Source organism: Uranotaenia lowii, chromosome 3 (assembly GCF_029784155.1).
Source record: "Uranotaenia lowii strain MFRU-FL chromosome 3, ASM2978415v1, whole genome shotgun sequence".
Classification (NCBI taxonomy): domain Eukaryota; kingdom Metazoa; phylum Arthropoda; class Insecta; order Diptera; family Culicidae; genus Uranotaenia; species Uranotaenia lowii.
Genome location: NC_073693.1, coordinates 233198116 through 233215165, shown reverse-complemented (window position 1 = coordinate 233215165; position 17050 = coordinate 233198116). Strand labels below are relative to the sequence as shown.

Below are 17050 nucleotides of genomic sequence, written 5' to 3'. Positions count from 1 at the left end.
TATGGGAGCAAATAAATGTGGTGTTCATTTGTTGCAGCGAATTGTAGGTATAGCAATAATTGAGAGACAGTCGATTGCCAGGAAAAATCAGTGGACCAGACTCAACACTGAACTGTCGATCGACTAGACTCAACATAAGCTGACCTCAACATGAATACGATAAAATGGAAACTTGAAAGATCCACCAACCAGAAAATTCGATATAAACAATTGTTGATGGTTTATGATTGACATTTGTTCTGTAGTTACAGATAAACATTGAAAATTAAAAGAGAATTACTCAAGAAAATGGATGGAGGTTCAAACCGCTAGTCTCAGGTTTAAAATTAATCTGGAAATGTCTGGAATCAATTCCTCGACAGCTGATGTCGTGAAACTTTCGGGAATAATGTTATAGAATCCTTAATTTAATAAAAAATCTTCATTGGGGATGAAGCTTTCCAGAAGGTATTTACAGCACAGCAACGTTCGAACTGCTCGAACGATTCTCTATTTCTTATCATGCTTCTAAATATTACTTAATGTTTAAGCGTTTCAATTTATGTCTCTCAAAATTTGTTCAGTATTAAATTTGTGATAATTTCAATTGCCAGTGCTGTGAAAATGCTTTTCTTAAGTGAAAATCTTTTTCTGAATTCGATATTGTGATACTAAATTGAGAATTTACATTTTCAAAATTAATTGAAACTCAAGTGGTTAAACTTTGATTTCCTAGAAGATGGAAAAACTCACTGAAAGGTTATAACATTTGGCCTTGTAAAAATAACTAAAGAAACCAATAATTTTTCTTACTATGCCAATTCTATGTCCCATCATCCTTAAAACTTATGATGAATAAGGGGTAGGATTAATTGTGAACATAAGTTTTTGAGAAGCCATTGAAGTTGAAAATTTTTGCATGGTGCCCCCGTTGATTACATGTTTATTTTTATATAAACCAAATTTCAAACAAGTATTAAAACACACACCAGTATTTCGTCGTGAAGTTTGCTAAATATTTTGCCAGTCAACAGGGCATAAAATTAAAGCTTAATTGCGTACAAAACAAAAAAATTAAATGTGTAGGTTAGGGTAGGGTTACCATACCCCGCAATGCTAAAAAGAGTACAATGAAAAAAAAAATCCGAAAGAGTAAGGAAAACTTTATAAAACTAAAAGAAACATAGTTGTTAAGAATCGTTCAAATACTGCTAATTTGTTGGAAGTAATAGGTATGATTAAGCTTTCAAGAACGCCTGCTTGTTTAAAGAAAAAAAAGGAAAAAGCCCGGTCCGGCCCGGTTGCCCTGGTATCGAAGAAGAATACCCGGGTTTAGTAAAAATCTAAACCAAAACTACATTTTTTACACAAGGTATGATTTTAGGGGCTTGTTTTATCGAAATACACATGCCACATTTTTTTGGAAAAATAAAATTTAAATTGAACACCGCCGATGTGACTCAAAAGAGAATAATTTTTCATGTGTTCATTTATCACTTTTTCTTTTGAAGTTTCATGAGAAATGCCTGAATTTCGGTCAGATTTGCCCAGATATTGCCTGTTTTTTTTTTATTGAAAATTGTATAGTCCAATACCTGGATTATGCCAGGTTTTTGGATAAAAATGCTCGGATTTGCTCGGCCCTAATACGCTCATTGAGAGGGGTGGAGTGGGCGTCTGGTTTGAAATTCAAATTTATCTAAAAATCATAACAATACCAAAAATCTATTTATTTAAAAATAAATTTCTGTCTGTCTGTCTGTCTGTCTGTTCCCGATAGACTCGAAAACACTGAACCGATTTGCGTGAAACTTGGATTGGAGGCCGAGGAAGGTTCCTATAATAGTTTCGGACCCTCTCTATTCCTGGAAGGGGAGAAGGGGTCTCTTACATAAAATAAATAAGTCTTCATAGCTCGAGAACTGATCATGCAAATGGAATCAAAATTGACATGAGAGTGTATTTCGGTACGAGGAATCTTATCGAGCAAATGAAACCAAATTTGGCTTGGAGTGGTATTTAAATACGAGAAATGATCGAATGATAAATTGAGCCACCTCCTTTCTTCCAGCGGGGAGATATATATGGAGAAAGCGGGCTACCTTACAATTTTTTTGCATAGCTTGAGAATTAATTCAGCAAATGAACCAAGTTTGGCATCAAAGGGTATTTGAGCACAAGAAACAATTCTATGAACATAAAGTACTTACCCCTGCATTATTTATATGGAGAAATCGAAAGGGGAAATCGGACTCTCTCACATGTTTTAGCATAACTCGACTCACCAACCTACTATGCAAATAGAACCAAATTTGGCATGGGATGTAAATATTTCTATGATTATTTAAAACCATTCCAGTAGGAGCATACACAGTAAACGAAAATTACCGAGTTCGGTAATTTTTTTTACCGAAATCCTAACATGTGTAAATCGTTAAACTGTTCGGTAATTTTTTCGGTAAAAAATAAACGAACATCGGTAAGTCGATTCTTCATTTACCGATGTTCGTTTCATTTTTACCGAAAAAATTACCGAACAGTTTAACGATTTACACATGTTAGGATTTCGGTAAAAAAATTACCGAACTCGGTAATTTTCGTTTACTGTGTAGGATTGACGATACAAGAAAGGAGGAGAAGGGCTTCCATACATTTTTTTTGCATTTCTGCATTTATCTAACAAATGGACAGTTTTTGACATGGGAAAATTATTTCGATATGGTTATATGATAATTTGAGACACTAGCCTTCTTACAGTGAGTAGGAACACAGGAAGAAGGGAGGATTTAACCCAATACAATTTTGTTAGCATAAGTTCTCAATCAATGTTGACGAAACCAGCAAATGGAATCAAGTATGGCATTGAATGGTATTTGAGTACGAGATATGTTTGTACGATTACTATAAGTAGATCCTACGCCTTGCAGTGTGGAGAGGGTAGGAAAGAAAGGGGTTCTATATAAATTTTGTTATAAAGCTTAAGACTTATCAACCAATGGGATTAAATTTGATATGAGGGGGGGGGGGGGATTTTGGATACAAAAAAAATTAGTATGATTATTTGAGATCCCGACTTCATTCCAGCAGTGGGGGATGGAAAGGGCAGTAGAGTTCCCTTACCAATTTTTTTTGGCATAAATCGGGAACATATCAAGCAATGGGATCATCTTTTATATGATAGGGTGTTTGCATATAAATTATTTGAGACACTCCCGTTTCAGGGCGAAGTCGGGGAGAAAGAGGCAGGTTTAATTTAAATTTTATTTGACATAACTCGAAAACTCTTATCAAACAAATGGAGCCAAAAGGAGCATATAACATATTTCAGATATTTTAAATATTTGTAATGTATAGCTCGAGAGCCGTTTCCCCATTGGGAAGGGGAGAAGATGAGGAATTAAGGAATAACTGATTAATTATCAAACATACGTTTTAAAAATCTGACTTTGATTTTGTTTATTATACTTCATTCAATTAAGGAATAATTTTTGATACTGCATGATCTTAAAAAAGTATAATTCAATAGTTAAAAAAAAAAAAATTGGAATATAATTAGGAACAAAGTTATTTGAACCCCTTTTCTTATTTTTATCATATCTTTTTAGGAAAATTTAGCAATACGCCGTCTTTTGCATTTACTGATAGCGTGTAATTTCATGTTTATATGCTCTGAAAGTAAGAACGATACATGAACTCGTAGATGAACTAGAAGCATTTCCGTGAGACTAAAAAATTTGTGATAATTTTTAAGTTACAGGAGACTTGATCCTTTACTAAAAGAAACATGATCCTTAATTCAGGGTGCCCTGACCCTGGGCAGAAATCTAGTTGGAAAACTTCTTCTTTAAAAAATTGAGAGTTTACTGTTGCTTTGAAAATATAGCATTATGAAGTTTATATTATACTGTAACGATTGGCATTTTGCAATAAATATGTTTTTTATTAAATATTTTTTTCATGTGAGTAACATTTTAAAGTGATAAAAAGATCTTTAAATCACATTTTGTTAAATTTTTCAAACAAAGTTCAATAACTCGGAAAATATTTATTTTAAAATTTGTTGAGATAACAGCATGTTTGTTTTGTAATATTTGGCACATTTTTCTAGAACATTTAAAATTTTTAAGACATTCCTGTTTCGAAATATAGCGAAGGAATCAGGTATCCTCAGGGATCAAGTATCTTCACTCTCCCCTACTGCAGAAAGTTAAGAAAAACTTGATTTCATTCACAAATTTGCTGAAACCTGCAAAACGATTAGATTTATATCAAAAATTAAATTTGGTTTGAAATGAGAAAAATTAAACAAATAAAAAAAGTCCTATAACTTTTTTCGCAGAACTCAAAATTACTATATTAAAATGTTATGTTTTTGTTTAAGAGTTTTGTCAAAAAAACAGAACTTTCTAAAATAATTTGAACCTATCTGAATCTGATAGTCTAAAACAGTGATTTTCAAAGTGGTCGCTACCTTCCAGGGGCTTCCAAGGGGGCGGTGACCTCAAATTTGAAATTTTGGGGCGTTGTAAAAACTCAGAGGGACGGTGAGGTGATATTAAAATTCACATTTTCATAAATTTCTAAAAAAACGTAGAATCGAAATGACAACGTGTATGTCTAATGCACAACCATGAAATAACAATGCATAACTAAACACAAAACTGTTATCAGATTTAAGACTAGATTATCTATATTTCTATAGCGTAAGTTTTGATTAAAAATACTTGAAAATTTTCTTTTTCTGTAATGTTGTAACAAATTTACTGGAAAAAATGCTTTCTTAAAAATCTGCGTGAAAAGCCATCACAGATTGGATCATAGATTTAAAAAAATGACAAAATTCTGACTTTTTTAGCAAAGAGCTTCTTTTGTAGATTGTGTTTCAAAGTTCAATGTTTTCTTAAGTCACTTTCTAGACACCGGCCGGGGTTTTAGAAGTAATATTCAATAATCTCTGAAAAAATTGATTAACAATCTTATTGTTGAAGTTGAATTCAAGCTCAATAATCAATTGAATAAGAAAGGTTTTAGCTCGTTAAGCACTTTTTCGGACGAGTGGAGAACAGATTGAAATTCAAACCAATTTCAGTGTTGATAACCTTTTCAAATCATTCTGATGTTTTTTCATTCCTCTAAATATATTCTTTAGTGTCTATTTCATCCCAAAAATAATATCAATATACTCTATAATGATGTTTCAAAAACTGCACATCTAAAGCTAACTAAATATCTAAATGTTTTGGCACCTTATCATATTTTACACCCACTTTAACTTTTTGGAGAGAATTGTCGTTGTTTCAATTCAACAATATGTAACAGATTTTATTTGAAGGTAGCATTTTTAACAAAATTCAGAAATTGAGATGTTAATTTAGAAAAATTTAATACATTTCTTTTGCTGTATAGATGTTAATAAAAAAATGAAAACGTATTAGATGAAATTGTATTTGATTTTCAGAAATTCTGCTAGCGTTTTGTATTTCAAAGATGTTTTTAATGGGGGGCGTTAAGCTCAAAAATTTAGCAAAAGGGGGCGGTGAGTGTAAAAAGTTTGAAAACCACTGGTCTCAAAGATTGGAAACAGCTACAGATTCTGTAATCAACCGAAAAGTGCCGTCCGGATCTGGTTTAACAGTTTTAAGGGAAGTTTTTACAAATCAGTATAACGATCGATATTGCACGAGCCATTAAAAAATGGAACAGACTCACCAGTTTTTTGAATAAGATTTGAGGTTTCCAAGACAAGATTACTCGATTATCCCTGGACTAGCTGCTCTCACGAATCTTTGAGAAACAGATGGCCATCTATTTTTTTGATGTCACTCCTTTGATCTATTTTCGGGGCCCGGCTCTGAAGCATTTTCCGAAAAAAAAAATGGATTTGGGAAAAGCAAACACTCCTGTCACTTTCCAGCACAGCCTCCCCTTGCCAAAGGTAAACAACTATTGAACAACATACATTTTGTGGATTGACCAAAAAACAAACAAATCTGTGCAAAATTTAAGCTCAATCGAACTTGATGTAGTGACGCTTCCAAGCGCTCAAAGTTTCGAATTTTTCACTCTCAAAGGTCAACAAAAGGAGGAGGACAAAAAAAAATCGGTTTTTTTTTAAAATTTTGATGCAAAAACACTTAAAAATGCCTAAAACGTTAAAATTGGTGTTATAACGAAAAATTCTCTTTTGTCAAAGATTGACTATAAAATATTAAACAATTACATTAAAAAAACATAATTCAATCGGTTACTATTGTTTGAGTCTTACATCAAATGATCTATGCTGAATGAATCGGTGCCATTAAAGATTTTTGTGGTGGCTAATGAAAGTTGGATATTACATCTGATTCTTAAATATTTTTTTCAATCATTGTACGCAAACTAAAGAATAAAAATAAGAAAACTTATACGGGCGGTATCCCTGATCAACCTTTTTTGTGATTGTCGAACAGAGGAACCAAGACATTCCTAGATTGCATAAACAAAGCATAAACGGGTGATATAGATACATAATACATGCAACAAAAGTGAGCATCTTCTTGGCTGTACTGCAGTTCATATCGAAAAACATCATCTAAATATCAGTTGAAGCTAAGATTCCCGTCGGTTAAATTCATCTATTTAATTGCAGATTTGTTCGATGTTCTCATAACTTAAGTACAAATGCGATCCTTATTGAGATTTTATTTTTTGAAAATCGGGACAATTCAGGACATCTAAAATAACATTTGTCAAAAATCAGGACAATTCTAAAGTTTTTCAAAAAGGTCTATGAAAATCAGACAAATCCTGAAAAATCAGGACACCTGGCATCTCTGATTAAAGCTCCGAAAAAAATCACAGTGTAATCAGGGGGGTGACATCCTTATCCTTTTTCATTGATTTTGACAACCATCAAAATTACCGGCCCACGATTATTGGGCCCATAACAAACCTGACATTTTGCTGTCAAGGAACCGGACTAGATATCAAATCCTAGAGAATTATGAATGATAGCACACTAACACAACAATCATTCTGGTTCCTCATTGGTTGAAATTTTGACTTTTTCAATTCTGTACTGCTTTGAGAGGAAAACACCATAAACGTTTCTCCCGATGGATAGAAAAAAAAGAAAAAGATTCTTGTTTGCAAGAAGAACCAGATTGCCACCCCCCTGAGTGTAATACTTCCATTCAGGGATGCAAGGTGTTGAAGATGAAAAAATCTGGGCAATTTGGAAAAAAAAGTCTCATAGCCCATTCGTGTTTCCCGTTTTCTTATTAATTATGGTATATCGGTTAAAGTAAATATCTGGTAGAACATAGTTTTTACATCACAGTTAAAAGAATACGCCGGTTCTTGTGTTTAAGCATATATTGCGAATGAACGAAATTCTCTAATATTAGGACTGTAGGAAACCTCTTCGTTTAAGCCAGAAATTATAAGGGGCAAATTTTCTTTAATTTGCGGAATTATTTGCAGAATGCAGAATTTTTAAACTACAAAAGAAGAAAATAACTCAAGAAAATTATTCAAAGGTTATGTGTAACTTAAAGAATCAAGTTGACACATATGACAAATTTTAATTTCGGCGTAAATTCCATGCTCAATTTCCATTATTGTCTCGGACCAAAAATTAGTCAAAATATTGAGAATTATCGGCCGTTTGAAATTGCTAGAAACTTATTTAATTAGTCGAAACATGTACAGACCCCGTTCGTTTTTGGCAACATTCGATTTTGGCAACATCCGATTTTGGCACATGTGCCAAAATTGAACGGTTACCTTTACCTTTTTGTTTTCGTTATAACAGGACCAATTTAATTAAGACAAACACCATAAATACGTTTTTATATTCTGAAATGGTGATAAAATGCAACAATAAAATCAAAAGTTTTTTAAAAAATGTATAAAGTACTCAAAAATGACAAAAATATGAAAAATTCAAAAAGTTGAAAAACAAATTCAAGCATAAGACTGAAAATGACAAAAAACAACAAAAAAATGATGAAGAATGACAAAAACAGCAAATATGACAATTGAAAACAAACATTATAAACACAACAAGAAAAGTGGAAAATGAACATAATGAAAAAAATTAAAAAATGACTGAAAAAGGTCGAAAATTGACCAAAAATAGCGTGTTTGATAATAATAACATTATTTTGTAAAAATAACTGAAAAAAAAAGTTGAGAAAAAACCGTTCGATTTTGGCAACATTCGATTTTGGCAACACAAAATGTACGGGCGTGTTGCCAAAATCGAACGGGGTCTGTACATAATAAACATTTTAAAACTTTTCAAATAACTTTCCATTTATTGCATTTTTTTGTACTATTTTTTCTGAAACTCAACCTATCAGCAAAAATCCTTTCTTTTCTTTACTTTTCTTGCTAGGTACAAATCCCCTTACTAAGTTTTCAACTCTCATAGGGAGGGCGTATTCGGATGATTTAATCATACTGCAGGCTGTCTGCAGCAAAAAACAGCCGACAAAGCTGGCTCGGTGCACTATTGGAAATATGTAAATATCTACCTACATAATGTATGTCTCGAAAGAAAAGTTTTTTTTGTTTAACAAATTGAGAGGGTTTTAGCTAACAAGTTAATTTTTATGTTTAGAATTATTAAAGTACTTACATAGTCGAATTATTTTAAATCAGACACATGATGACGATTATATCCTTTTCGGATAGCGTATCCAACGCAAAGTGTAACTCCAACAAATATCCAACTACAGCGAAAGCACTCGAACGATATCTCGGTACACTTGCACTCGGAATAAAGCCTACATCAGCAGCAGCTCTGCCTTTGAGAAAATGGTACGATTCGAACACTAACACAAAAAACACCAATGTAGGACTACAAATTCTTCACCACACACTTGCTCAGCAGAGGGATGTTTTTGTTGGAGAAATGTTTATGTTTTCAGGATCCCCCTCCTTCCGTGCTTCGGGTTTTGGACTTGGGTGAACCTCCCCTTTCCGAGATAGAGCGGATCTCGGAAAAACTCGGGAAAAGTTTCTCTCCAAGGAGAGGACAAATAAAAGAGAGAGAGTTTTCCCAAGAACACTCTCTTTCTCTCTGGTTAGATTTTCCTCCGGCTTCCTAACACGTGGTTGATGGTGATCCCTGACACACGCAGAAGTTACCGGCAAATTGGGAAGTGGAGAAGGGTCAGTTTTTCCAACCCCGTTTTGACGGATCGAGAGTAAACACTCCGCTCTTTGGTTAGCGGGTTTTGTTTTGCACTTTTCCCGGAACAAATACACCCAAAAAAACTGACTGGCTCTTCCGACGAACAACACAGGGGGACCAAATACATTCACCGATTTTTGGACTCACGGAATATTGTACGTGAAAGTACACCACAATTCAGCAGCAGCAGTATCACAGGGCCTACAGGATCGATTTCTATAAAGATTTCAGCTTTTTTTGCTGCTGTTGTTGGATTTTTGCCCAGTTGGTTTCCCGTTGATATACTTAGATGAGAACTCTTTTTCCCGTTGGATTAGTGGATAATCCACAGTTTGATGCTTCTGGCAAGTCCTGATGCTAAGTCTCCACCAGGCAGCTTAGCAGCTTCAATCAAGCATAATCCCCCTACTGCCCTACTGCTGCAGTAGTTTTGTTCTATTTTTAAATCTCATAAGAATGTTTTTCCTTTCGCTCTAGGGAATTTAATTGCACCTTTCAGCAGGAAAACTGGAATCACAAATCTCACCCACTCACTCACCTTCGACGACAAAGATTTGTCCTCGAAAAATCGAGTCCCAGTCCTTCACCGCTAGAAATTATTCCGTGGCCATGACAAGTGGTCGCTCAAAGGTCATCGCATCATCTTTGCACAAACCACTTGAGAAAAAACTTTCCTGCACCGCGCTATCAATCAACCATTAACCCCGAAAAATCCAATCGAAGCTCCTCGAAGATGTTTACACTTCAATCTTCACCGTTTTCGGCTGCCAAAATTCTGCACCAACACTGACTCTGGCATCTCTCGCGCGCGGATTGATACCAAAAAACCGAAAACCGTGTCGTCCATTGGGGGTCCCCAATCTGCTGCAGGTGGCAAAAGCAACCGAAATCGAAAATTATACCATCCGCGCCCTGGCCCTGGTTCTGGTTCTGCTTTTGCTGCTGAGGGTGCTCGCGCACTCAGTGTTTCTGGCCGTTCGTCCGTCCGTGGTGCAGACTCCTCTCAGACTGAAAAACCCAAAACCGTCTTCTCAAGTCTCAACTTGGCAACTTGGCAGAAGGTGCTTCTCTTCAGCTCATCTTGTACCTAGTAGGTACCAAAACCAAGAGAACCAGCTTCTGCAACCAGGAACGTAAGTACGTACATATATCGGCATGAACCAAACCAACCAGCTAGATCCCATCAAACCAGAACCAAATAATAATAAGACTTTCCGAGGGAGAAGCTTCTCTCAGCTGTTGGAGAATTTGGGAACCATAATGATTTCCTTAGGGTGGATAATTATGACTATTTTTAACATTAACTCTGAACCATGTTTTTGCGCTACGACGTTTATTATCAAAGTACATCGATAGGCCTGCGTAGCATATTTTACAAATATGGTGCTAGTTTACAGCAGGTTTAAGTGTATCAAGTTAATTATGGCAGTAGCTTGTGCGTGCACGTGAGACTTAATAGGCCGCGGGGTTCCTTCTACCTGTTTCAATACGGTGACGCTAAACTAATGGCCTTACGAAACTTTTCTAGCTTTGATAGTGCTGTGGCATTGCGGAATATGGATTGCTTTAAGTAATTGACATAGGATACAAATGCCTTGGGAATCGAAATGTTTGAAGTTTTTTTTCTGTTACAGATAATTTCTGGTATATTATGATTTTTCAATGCAGTTACTTTTGTCACAGTTAATTCTTAATTTTATTTTATTTAAATCTTATTTGTTTAAAGCCAGTTTTGAAAAAGTGCGATGTTTTGCATTGAAGATTTGCCGGACTCCACATCTTAAGAATGCAATATGACGAATACCTTGGTGAATCCGTGCACTCATGGCGGATTATCTGTACAGACCCCGCTCGTTTTTGGCATATATGGCTAGACTGAGTCGATTTGGGGTAATTTTTCAATTTCTCAAACCCTGAGGTCTACAAAGCTTCGTTTTGATTCGGTATGTATTTTGGCTTTGATAAACAATAAATTCAATTGACACCACTTGCTCGTGCCCGCGAAGTATTGCATGAAAAGTAGTCATGCAAATACCTCGCAAGGCATTGATCTATTCTTGTGAGCGACAGACGTGTCTGAGTGAAACTCTGTATTGAGATTCGTAAAATCACGACAATGATTCATTGATTTGATTTGTTCTTCCGGTGGATAAAGATGGAATTGGCTTATGAAGCGGAGATTAGCAAGGCAGCAGCTGCTGTATGTTTGTTATGATTTGGCCTTCTCGGCGGATTGGCCAAGAGAGCGCAGATTTTGAAGACTGCTGCTGTTGTTTGTTTGTTGTGATTTGGCATTCCGGTGGATAAAGACGGATTGGCTCAGGAAGCACAGATTTTAAAGGTTGTTGCTGCTGTTTGTTTGTTGTGATTTGGTCTTGCGGTGAAAAAGACGAATTGGCTTAGGAAGCACAGATTTTTAAGGCTGCTGCTGTGCTGCTTTAGAAGTGCAGATTTTTGAGGCTGCTAATGGTTGATTGATTTGATTTGGCCTTAATAATATTCAATATTAAAATCAATGAAATAAACCTAGATAGACTGGCAATCTAACAATCTGCCATCTGTTCATCAGAACAATATCTTGATAAATGCAATCTCGTACCGCTACCGTTTTCTTTACGTGCGGCTTTCGCTATCGTAAATCGAAGTGTTTTATCTCGCATTTGTCGCTCAAATTTGTGCAAGGCTTTAAAGAAACTTCCGACTTACCCCGAACGATTGAAATACAACCAATTGGACTGAAATTCGTTGGTTTCGAAGCCTTTTTCTGTTGTGAATAATTGGTGAATTTCCTTCCCATTGTTTTTGGCCATTATTTCGGGATCGCATCTCTCCGTTACGGGATGACAAAACGCAACAAAAACAAGCTGTAAACAAACAATTCCACTGATAATACGCTCTCGCCGGACAAGCAAAAAGACATGATGATCATCATGAGCTGGATGCAGCTCAGGGTGGTTCAGAGATTACTCTTCTGGAATTGCATCGCATGATAAAAGAGGATATCATGAATGCCAGCTAATCAACTAATTTACGGATTGATAACATCGCGCAAAATATTGAGAAGTCAATTGAAAAGCTACAGCATAAAATTGAAGAAGTGAAGTCCTCTCAACAATTAATTTCGGATGAGTTCGAGCACGTTAAAATTTCACTTGATGATCAGAAATCGATGGTTTCCTCAATGAAATGAGAAATAACCGAACTGAAGAATGACCAAGATAAAGCTCAACAGCATATTGAGGAGTTGAACTATGAGCTAAACACAAATGAAACAATATTCCATAAAGAGCCACTTATTAATCTGTTGTGCAGCTGCATCGATATAGGACAGAACATCGACCATTGAATCTATTTTACCCACCGATTGACGAGCTTGAATCAACGGCTGCTGGGAATAGCGAGGAAATTCAGGAATAAAAACAATTATAAGTTTGTTTGGTTCACGAATGGTTCTGTCTTCATAAAAAAAAGATGAAAACTCAAATGCATTAAAAATTAGTGACGTTCATGATTTTCCAGATAACAATTGTTAATTCAAAATATTTTCTGTTCTTTTTTTTGATTCCCTTTCTATATACTCATAAACTCTGATGCTGTGTACCATATGAATTATAATAACTGAAGAGCTAAATAGTTGGATTATATACAAAAAAACAGTTAGTTAGTAATACTTGCACACAAAATGTTTCACCAGTGTGCTGGCTTCAACAGTTGAAAAACTTCTTAGCTGCAAACTGAATGAATAAATAAAAAAAAACAATCTGTTAACCTGTTCTTCGACAGGCTCAATAGCATTCTCTTCAGCCACTCTAATGAACCTCAAAGTCTATTTTAGATTTCAAATTTTAGACTGACTAGCATTATCTTCATACTTCTAGGAGATTCTGGTTGCTTGGGTGACCTGTGCAAAATTCCAGCTCAATCGGACTTGATTTGGGTGTCTCCAAGTTTCGGTTTTTTTGGCCAAAAATCGACTTTAGGATTTCAATAATCACCTAAGGGGGACCAAATAGTTCCACAATATATCACAAAAAGTTGGTCGCAGTGGTTCTTCTCATACAAAAAAGGGGGACCAAAGCAAATCCGGAAAATTTTATTAGTTGATCACCCAGGTGGTAAATCTTTTTAACGGATTGCATTGCAAGGCATGGCGAGCCAGTCTAACATCCGCAAAGAGGTCCGCGAAAAACTCGCCAACGTGATGTCACTTTTAGTCACGGCGAACCGAGCGGTGAAGAACCTCCTGTCTCACCGAAGACGTGTAGCGTCTTCGTGCAGATCGATAGCGAAGCGAATTTTGCCGGAAACGGCAAGAGAAAAAAAAGAGTCTCCAGAGGAGACGACACCTGAAGCCCTGAAGAAAAGAGCCCAGGATCGTAAGGTCCGGCAGAATCCGGGTGAAAATAGGGAGGGATGCCAAGTTCCTAAAGCGCCAACTGGATTGCAGACAGTTGAGCGAAAATGAAAAAAAAAAGCCTACGAAAACTCAAGTCCAAACCCAAATCCAACCGGGTCAGGGATAAGAGGGAGACGCTAGAGGAAAAGGCATCTGAAGGAATCTAGTGGGCCTAGGAGAGTATGATGATCCTTGAGCTCAGACGCGGCTCAATCAACAAGGGCGCATAGTAAAGCGTTTTTTGCAAGAGATGCTCGGTGAAGACTGTGGAAATCTTGGAAGGATTGCCACAGAAAGCGAGGTGAAAAACGCTCTGAAGGACCTGCGTAAGATCGAAGCGGACCAGATCCCGATCAGGATGCGGAAGGTTCTCCCTCATCTGGAACACAGGTAGCGTTTGCGAAACTCCCGGTTGTTTATTAGAATAAAATCAATGGACCATATGTAGATCCTTATAATAACTTAATAGTAATTACAATACAAGATAAAAAGTAACACAGGTCTATACTAGGGTTGCCATCCGTCCCGCAAAAGCAGGACATGTCCCGCTTTTTTGTTGAATATCCCGCTGTCCCGCTTTTTCCTCAAAATGTCCCGCTTTTTTTTCTTGGTAAAAATTTACAAAGTTAACTGACTAACAATGAAAAAAAAATAAACTTTAGTCTCATTTTGAATTATGTGATGAACATAAAATCTTTTAAATACATACATCTTTCCCAAGTAACACTGAATGATTTATTTATGAGAATCTTTAGGCCACCTATGAAACTAAAGTGTACTTTCTATGAACAACTTAACTGATGATAAAATTTTAAGTTTGGCTACACAATTAAGCTGTTTTTTTAAGATTTTCTTAAATGTCCCGCTTTTTTCGGCTATGTCCCGCTTTTTCTTCGTGAAATGTCCCGCTTTTTTTCTGAAAGTATCTGGCAAGCCTAGTCTATACAGTTCTTGAAACAGTTAAAAAAATTTCTTCGGAACACGTTCCTCGAAACATCGAAGTGGAAATGCTCAGACAAGCGATTGAATGTTTTCAATATGCCGCTAAAGGCTCTGTTCGCTCCATAGTTGTTAAGACGAGAAGGAACATAGAGCTGCATAAGCTGGTTTCTCAATCCTCGGGGACGCACGCTGAGAGGAATGGCCTCCAGCAAAACGGGACAGTCAACTCTGGACGTCAAGAGATCAGCAACAACTAGAGCGCGCGTAGCGTTTCTGCAGGCTTGAGGCGGCAGCGATTCTCATAGCTTGGTGAACGGAAAGAGTCTTGCCAGTTAAGATGACGCAGATACCGCATGAAGCGACGCCGGATAGCCTCGATTCGTTCAGTCCCATTCTGGTAGAAAGGGCACCAAACAGCTGAAGCATACTCGAGGATGGAACGACCTATACAGCAGTTCAGGCAATACACGTCTTTGAAGTCTTTGGCCATGCGAAAAAAGAATCCAAGGTTTCTGGATGCTTTGTCGACGATGTAGTTTGTGTGAGTTTTAAACTCCAGCCGTTGATCGAGAATAAAGCCCAGATCTTTGATGTGGTCCACTCGCGATTTCGTCTCCGAGAGCATACTCCGCATAAAGAAGGTGTCGCTTACGAGAAAATGATACGACCGAGCATTTACTGCGATTCAGGGGCAGGCAGTTCAAGTCAATCAGACGAGCAAAAAGGCACATTTTAGGCAACTCTGCCAGGACGCTGTATCATCCATCACCTGTTCCCACAGCACGAAGAAATCAGGTAGCCGTGGGTCCCATATAACTTGGATACGAATGAGGAGGAGCAGATCTCGCTAGAGGATCTGCGGAACATTGCTAAGTCCCTCCAATTGAATAAAGCTGCGGGACTGGATGACATCCCGAACGTGGCAGTGAAAACCCTTAAATGTTTCGGTCATCTCTGCAACAATAAATACGTGAATGAGAGGCTCTTCTCAGATATGTGGAAGCGGCAGTGATTGGTGCTCCCGCCAAAACCCGGAAAGCCACTATGTGACCCATCAGCATATCGCCCGATATAACCCCTGGACACGGCTGGCAAGAAGGTAGTCCAGAGAAGGATACATCGTCAGAGTCGTCGTTACGCTGTCGGGATCGTGCGTGTCACACGTCGCAAGTCCCACGTTCAGGGGACTTTCGAGTAGGATGCGTTCAATCCTACAAGTTAATCTCCAAAGATATGGCGTCATCTTCTCCGTAGTGGATCTCGGGGATAAGTCGCGTGACTGGTAGAATAGCTCTATCGGCGGGTTATATCAGTTGTGCCGTGATCTACGAATGAAGCTGGACGGATGAGAAATGAACTTCTTCGCAGTGGATATTGTAGGGATACGGGTAATCACGGTACGGGAAATACTCTCTATGTATACTCTACAATACATAGAGAGTCTCAATCCTGGATGAGCAGTTTTCTCTGTGCAACATGGGTTGGATGTTTATGCAAGTTTTTTTTATCAACTTGTTCAAACAGAACTGTGATGATTAATATGTCCAAGACAAAGTTTAGGCTGGTCTGCGAGTCTGAGACTGACCGAGCCCGCTTGTCTAGAAATAACAAGGTCACGACACGAGCTGGAAATAGTCGAAGACTTTGTCTTTCTCGGCTCGCTGGTAACCGCAGACAATGACACCAGCCTTGAGATCCGGCGGCGAATGATCATCGGAAGTCGTGATCACTATGAACTCTACAAGCAACTTTGGTCTAAAAGGCTTAGCCCTCGCACGAAGGGTAAACTGTACATGGCGTGCATTAGATCGGTTGTTCTCTTCGGGCACGAGATATGTATATTGCTCATGGAGGACCTGCATACACTCGGAGTATTCGAGCGACCAGTGTTAAGAACCATCAATGGCGGCGTGTTGGAGAACAAAGTATCGAGGCTATGGGAGAATCACGAGTTCGTGCGACTCTACGGCGAACTTTGTATATAGCAGGTGGCGAAGGTTGGCCGTTTACGTTGGGCAGGACATGTTGCAAGAATGCCAGACGACTGCCCTGCAAAACAGGTGTTCGTTGCAAATCCGGTAGGAACGTGACGTTGCTCGTCACGCAACGAGCGAGATGGTTAAACCAAGTGAAGCGTGATCTGGCGAATGTGGGATGCCCGAGAAATTGTAGAACGGTTGCCATGGACAGAGTGAATCGGGGAATATTGTTCTTCAGGTTATGTCGTGAGAAGGAAATCCATGTAAATAGAATAAATTGTTCACAACAAATTACTTGTATTTGTTGCATAAATTATTCTTCCAAATAATGTACGATTAATCAGTTTTGAAATAAGCCTTCGGCCTAGTCCGCACTAGGAGACGGCTCGTCTCGAGACGGTCTCAGCGTCTCCCATTTTATTCGGGAGACACTGAGACCGTCTCAGGTTTTCAAAAACAACAACAGACAACAAAGTTCGTCTCATAACAAAAATCGCAGTTCAGGTTGCCTAGTGTGGACTAGGCTTTACCGATTTGCGAAACATGACATTTCCATTATTTCTTCAGTGTTATTGT

At 37.6% G+C, this 17050-nt stretch overlaps 1 protein-coding gene across 2 annotated transcripts in view; it reads right to left on the bottom strand.

Moving 5' to 3' along the window:
• LOC129750893 (ATP-binding cassette sub-family G member 1-like) overlaps positions 1-17050 on the bottom strand; it is a 141579-nt gene that overhangs the window by 109116 nt on the left and 15413 nt on the right. Inside the window, exon 1 of one of the 2 annotated variants that reach the window (XM_055746042.1) lies at positions 8600-10178. The exons of the other annotated variant lie outside the window; for it this stretch is intronic. The gene's annotated coding sequence lies outside the window, so the exon portion shown is untranslated. Of the gene's footprint in view, positions 1-8599; positions 10179-17050 lie in introns of those variants that run through there. 2 annotated transcript variants of the gene reach the window in all.